The sequence below is a fragment of the Diadema antillarum genome, unplaced genomic scaffold (assembly GCF_040938485.1).
Source record: "Diadema antillarum isolate AM-2024a unplaced genomic scaffold, OU_Dant_1.0 seq00001099_RagTag, whole genome shotgun sequence".
Lineage (NCBI taxonomy): Eukaryota > Metazoa > Echinodermata > Echinoidea > Diadematoida > Diadematidae > Diadema > Diadema antillarum.
In genome coordinates, this window is record NW_027271916.1 from 776,418 (window position 1) to 782,965 (window position 6,548).

Below are 6,548 nucleotides of genomic sequence, written 5' to 3' on the forward strand. Positions count from 1 at the left end.
CTTAACAACTTTCTTTCAAATTCATCATATGCCTCAATAACATTATGGTATGTTTCCACATGGTCCCATTGTACCTTAGAAATCGCTTCAGTATATTCTTCAATATTTCATTTGCCAGCATTTCGAGACACCTTATATCTATGTACATTTTGTTTATAGTTCTTGATTTTTGTACCCCAAGTGCAATATACAAGGTAGTGGTCACTCAGAGATATTGGTATAACATTTGTATAATTAATTTTTTCGGCCCTGTTAGTTATGATAAGATCAATTATAGACGATGTACAGATAGTTTCCCTTGTGGGATAATTGACTATCTGTTGGAGATTGAAAGAGGTCAACAACTCACGCAGGTGTTTTGTTTGCCACGATGTACAGTGTTGTGACATGTCACAGTTCAAATCACCAAGAATAACAAAATCAATGCCCATATCATCTACTTCACCAAGAAATCTCTCAAATTCTTGAAATACATCTAGTCTTGCATTGGGTGGCCTATACCATACTATAACAAAAAATGGCTTCACCATTTGTGCATTTACTTCTATAACAATCAACTCCAGATCAAACTCAAAATCAGTTCTCACTCTATAATTCATTCCCTCTTTTACATAAGCTGCCACACCTCCATCTTTACGACCTCTGTCTTTTCTTATCAAATTGTACCCATCTATATTTAATTCTGAATCATCAATATAATCATTCAAATGGGTTTCACTGAGAGTGAAAATGTCAAATTCAGCTTTCTTGCACAAAATATGTATCTCTTCAATATTTTTCCATAAAGACAAAACAATTCAAGTGTGAGAACTTAAAACCTTTAAGGATTGAAAGTTCACATACATCTCTATCCAAATCAAATTCCAGTTTTTGTTTTAACGTAATACTGATTTCTGGTGAACACAGAAATTCATTTCTTTGAGTTTCCAAATCAGATGTTTGGTCATCATATGTATCAGATGTAGCAAACGGTAGCTCAAGTAATAAACAGTAATCACATACCCAGTCATCTGTAGAGTTAAAAATACTTAGGCTTACTTTACTGCACTTAAAATGACACCAATTATTACATGAAACACAAAGTAGAGCGTTTTGATTAACACGAACTGGTCTTTTACACGTAATACATGGAAAGCGGATAGACATATTGTAATTCTAGTGTCAATTAGTGGTGGTACCTTACTATTTATCGTGCTCAGTTCAGTCTATCGAGGTCCCGTTGGTTCTGTATCACCACCTTTCGTCTCCGGTTTTGGTCTCCTGTCAACGCGTATATTCTACCATCTTGCGTCCATGTCCACACGACCGAAGGATTCGTCCTTGTCAAGTAGAGAAGCTGAGCACGAGGTGCTGTCAGGTCTTCGTTGACGAAAATCGTCGACCCCTTCAGTTTCGATCGCGCCTGGTAGATTTGTTGCTTGATGTTGTGCGTCGCAAATTTGACCAGGATGACCTTCTCAGATTTTCGCCTCGATGATGATGTCGCGTTGGCGTGTTGCTCGTTTTGCCTGGGTGTTATCCTATGGCTTCTATCGATGTCTTGTGCTTTCAGTTCGATGCCGAAATGGTCTTTGACAATGTCGGTGATAACTTTGTCGGTGTTCTCCCCATGCATTTCCTTCACACCACTAAATCGTAGTGAGTTTCTACGACTGTACTGTTCATGATCGTGTAGAGTGTCGTTCACTTTGTCAAGATCATTCTTGAGTTTCTCGATCTGTGCTTTCAGCGACTCTGTCGTCTCCTGGTGCGTCTGTATATCCATCTTCACAGCCTCGTAGACATCTTGGCTTATTTTGTTTTGTTCCACCAAAGTTTTCTTCACAGCAGCCACCAGCTCTTTGATCACGTCTGGGGAACAAAGCGCCTCCTTTATCCCAGCCACAATTGCTGCGTCAAGTCTATCAGACTGTTCAATAGGCGATGTCTCGGTCGGCTGACCAGCATAGGCGCCGGAAGTGGGGGGGGGGGGGGGGGGGGGGGCGGCCGCCCCCCCCCCCCCAATCCAAAAAGTGGGGGGCAAAACGCATTTTTGCCCCCCCCCCAAAAAGCCCCCCCCCCCCAAAAAAAAAAAAATAAAAAATAATAATGATAATAATAAAAATAAATGAATAAACAAAGAAAATAAAATAAATATGTATATATATATGAATAAAAGGGAAAAAATATGGCTACAAACGGCAGCTTTTGGACTGTAAAATGTCAAAATTTTCAAGCTCGCTCGCTTCGCTCGCTCGCATCCAGCAGTTGAGCCCGGTGCGCCTACCCCTTAATTTCTAAAGCGAAAAATATAGCTACGACGGCAGTTGTTGGACTCTAGAATGTCAAAATTTTCAAGCTCGCTCGCTTCGCTCGCTCGCATTGAATCGTTATGCCATTCTCCTAATGTTGCTGAAAGTAATTGCCAGTAGTTGCGCCCGATGCCCCCACCCCTTAATTTCCAAAGCGAAAGATAAATATAGCTACAAACGGGAGTTTGGGGACTATAAAATGTCAACATTTTCAAGCTCGCTCGCTCCGCTCGCTCGCATTGAATCGTTATGCCACTCTCCTAATGTTGCTGCCAGTAATTGCCAGCAGTTGCGCCCGATGCCCCCCCCCCCTTAATTTCCAAAGCGAAAGATATAGCTACAAACGGGAGTTTGGGGACTGTAAAATGTCAAAATTCTCAAGCTCGCTCGCTTTGCTCGCTCGCATTGAATCGTTATGCCATTCTCCTAATGTTGCTGCCAGTAATTGCCAGCAGTTGCGCCCGATGCGCCGCCCCATTAATTTCCAAAGTGAAAGATAAAATAGCTACAAACCCCAGTTTGGGGACTGTAGAATGTCAAAATATTCAAGCTTGCTCGCTTCGCTCGCTCGCATTGAATCGTTATGCCATCCTTCTAATGTTGCTGCCAATAATTGCCAGCAGTTGCGCCCAATGCGCCCCCATTTATTTCCAAAGCGAAATATATAGCTACAATTAAAACTCCAGTTTTGGAACTGTAGAATATCAAAATTTTCAAGCTCGCTCGCTTCGCTCGCTCGCATTTTATTGTTATGCCATTCACCTTATGTTGCTGACAGTATATAATTTCGTCGGTTGAGAATGATAAGGGCGTTAAGTGACTACAAAACCCATAGTGTTCGAGAAGACTTAAAGCCCTTCTCATTCTCAACAGACGATTTGTCGATCGTTTCACACCGTCATTCCATAATCCATGTAAGGAAAACTTACAATGTTCCTCAATGACTTCGTTGTTGAATGTATCACATTCCGTAATGTATTGTAGTCCCATTATTGCTTACGCACACACGCACAAGCATACAGACCGTCAAAATTACTTTATGGTTCCCCCCATGTTTCGACCCACCGTACGCCACTTTACATATATATATATAAATATATATATATATATATATATATATATATATATATGATAGATGTGTGTGCGTGTGTGTGTGTGTGTGTGTGTGTGTGTATGTATGTGCATATTATATGCATGGTCTAATCTTGAGCCCCCTCCAATGTTTGCCCCCCCCCCCCCAATCCAAAACTGCTTCCGGCGCGCCTGCTGACCAGTGGTACCTTCCTTCACCCCTGACGACTGGTCAAGCCCCCGGGTGCTCCGCGAACGTGTTTTCGGCACATCGTGCTCATGTACTCTCTGGTTGGGTGACATTCTGTCCAAATTTTGTCTTCAAATTCCACGAAACATGAGTCAGTTATCACGAACAGTATTGGTTCAATCAAATCCATGAAGCATTAGCAGCGTCCAGGTGCATAACTTCGTCCTCACAAGTGAATAAGAAACGATGAAATTTAGGGTGTTTTTCTGGTGACTCGAAATTAGCTTCTGGCTTTCGCGACACACACGCGTGAGGTTAGCAGCTATAGTACTATATTTTATAAATTGATGAGAAAGCCTCAAATACGTACATATTATCTTCTCGCGATTTTTAGGGGGTGCAATAAAATATAGGCAATAACAAAAATGACTTATGTGATGTTAGTGGCCTAAGGTGGTGTATATCCAGATATACAGATATATTTGCTTCATTTTTTTTCAAATATCAAGACACCAAATTCACTATGTATACACGTTCTAATCTAATGCCTGCAGAAGATTGTCCCTCGGGAATGACGTACAGTCGATGCGGCACGGCTTGTCCCTCGACTTGTGATAACCCCGGCCCCCAGATATGCACCCGACGATGTGTTGCAGGTTGTTTCTGTCCGGCGAAAACAGTGTTGGAGCAGGAAGGCGGACAGAGATGTGTACCGCTGGAAGAATGTCCGAGTGGGCCAGGTAGGTCATATTGAAGAAAATGAAAGAAAGAGAGAGAGAGAGAGAGAGAGGGAATGGGGGACAGAGATACATACGGACAAAGAGACAGAGACAGACAGACTGATACAGACATGCAGAGATTACAAAAGCTCTAAACCCTCATCGTGAAAACATTCCAGGGACAAATTTCTGGTAGATCGGTGCATTTTCCTCTTTTAACTAAAATATACAGATATATTTGCTTCATTTTCTTTTTCAAATATCAAGACAGCAAATTCACTATACACGTTCTAATCTATTGCCTGCAGAAGATTGTCCCTCGGGAATGACGTACAGTCGATGCGGCACGGCTTGTCCCTCGACTTGTGATAACCCCGGCCCCCAGATATGCACCCGACAATGTGTTGCAGGCTGTTTCTGTCCAGCGGGAACAGTGTTGGAGCAGGAAGGCGGACAGAGATGTGTACCGCTGGAAGAATGTCCCAGTGGGCCAGGTAGGTCATATTGAAGAAAATGAAAGAAAGAAAGAGAGAGAGAGAGAGAGAGAGAGAGGGGGGGTTGGGTACAGAGGGAATGGGGGACAGAGATACATACGGACAAAGAGAGAGAGACAGACAGACTGATACAGACATGCAGAGATTACAAAAACTTTAAGCCTTCATCGTGAAAACATTTCAGGGACATATTTCTGGTAGATCGGTGCCTTATCCTCTTTTAACTAAGATATACAGATATATTTGCTTCATTTTTTTTTCAAATATCAAGACACCAGATTCACTATACACGCTCTACTCTGATGCCAGCAGAAGATACAAGCGCATATGTCGCATGTTTAGTAAGAATTCATTGAATACATATAATTATTTGCTTAAATCAAGATGATGTATGTACTGTGAGATCTTACGTGGCACGAAAAAAAATGCCCCTTTCATGATTTAGTATCATCTTTCAAGTCGTAGGAGCTTCATATCTCGGTAAGATGACTTATGGCAATACATGTACATCCAAGATTCAGCAACATAGGCGCCGGAAGTGGGGGGGGGGGGGGGGGGCGGCCGCCCCCCAATCCAAAAAGTGGGGGGGCAAAACGCATTTTTGCCCCCCCAAAAAGCCCCCCCCCCCAAAAAAAAAAAAAAAATAATAATAATAATAAAAATAAATGAATAAACAAAGAAAATAAAATAAATATGTATATATATGAATAAAAGGGAAAAAATATGGCTACAAACGGCAGCTTTTGGACTGTAAAATGTCAAAATTTTCAAGCTCGCTCGCTTCGCTCGCTCGCATCCAGCAGTTGAGCCCGGTGCGCCTCCCCCTTAATTTCTAAAGCGAAAAACATAGCTACGACGGCAGTTGTTGGCCTCTAGAATGTCAAAATTTTCAAGCTCGGTCGCTTTGCTCGCTCGCATTGAATCCTTATGCCATTCTCCTAAGCGCATATGTCGCATGTTTAGTAAGAATTCATTGAATACATATAATTATTTGCTTAAATCAAGATGATGTAGGTACTGTGAGATCTTACGTGGCACGAAAAAAAAATGCCCCTTTCATGATTTAGTATCATCTTTCAAGTCGTAGGAGCTTCATATCTCGGTAAGATGACTTATGGCAATACATGCACTTCTAGAATCAGCAACTACACTTTTCTATGGTTAAGCTAAATGCAGTCACTCGATTACTTATCACAAACGTTCATATTTGATGCAAACATGCAAACAAATGATGTTCTGTCAAGGTGATATGATTGAATAACTAATATTTGATTAAGTGAAGATAGTGTTGTTGCTTTGTGATCTTACGGGACGAAGGAAAACTTCCCAATAATTTCACGACAAGATCAATGTTGTGATAATCTTATTCAAGTTGATTTCAATTCAGTATTGTAATTTTTTGTACCTGTAGTACTTAGTATACAGTCAAACCTGTCTATAGCGGCCACCCATGGGAAACGAAAAAAGCGACCTCCATAGACAGGTGGCCGCTAAGGCAGGGTTGACTGTGTAATAATGCGGTGATTGATAGAGGATATCATTGAGAGAACTATCCCGATTTGGAAGGTTTTTATGGGCATATCCACTCCATTCGTGCTCCATGTGTATCGTGAACGGGAACAAGAAAGACAAATGAAAGACACAGTGATAACCCCTGTCAGAGACAGACAGATTGATACAGACATGCAGAGATTACAAAAAGTTTAAGCCTTCATCGCAAAAACATTCCGGGGACAAATTTCTGGTAGATCGGTGCCTTTTCCTCTTTTAACTAAGATATACA

The 6,548-nt window shown here is 41.5% G+C and overlaps 1 protein-coding gene across 1 annotated transcript in view; it reads left to right on the forward strand.

The window, feature by feature from the left end:
- LOC139743639 (scavenger receptor cysteine-rich domain-containing protein DMBT1-like) overlaps positions 1–6,548 on the forward strand; it is a 263,637-nt gene that overhangs the window by 75,544 nt on the left and 181,545 nt on the right. The window lies entirely within an intron of this gene.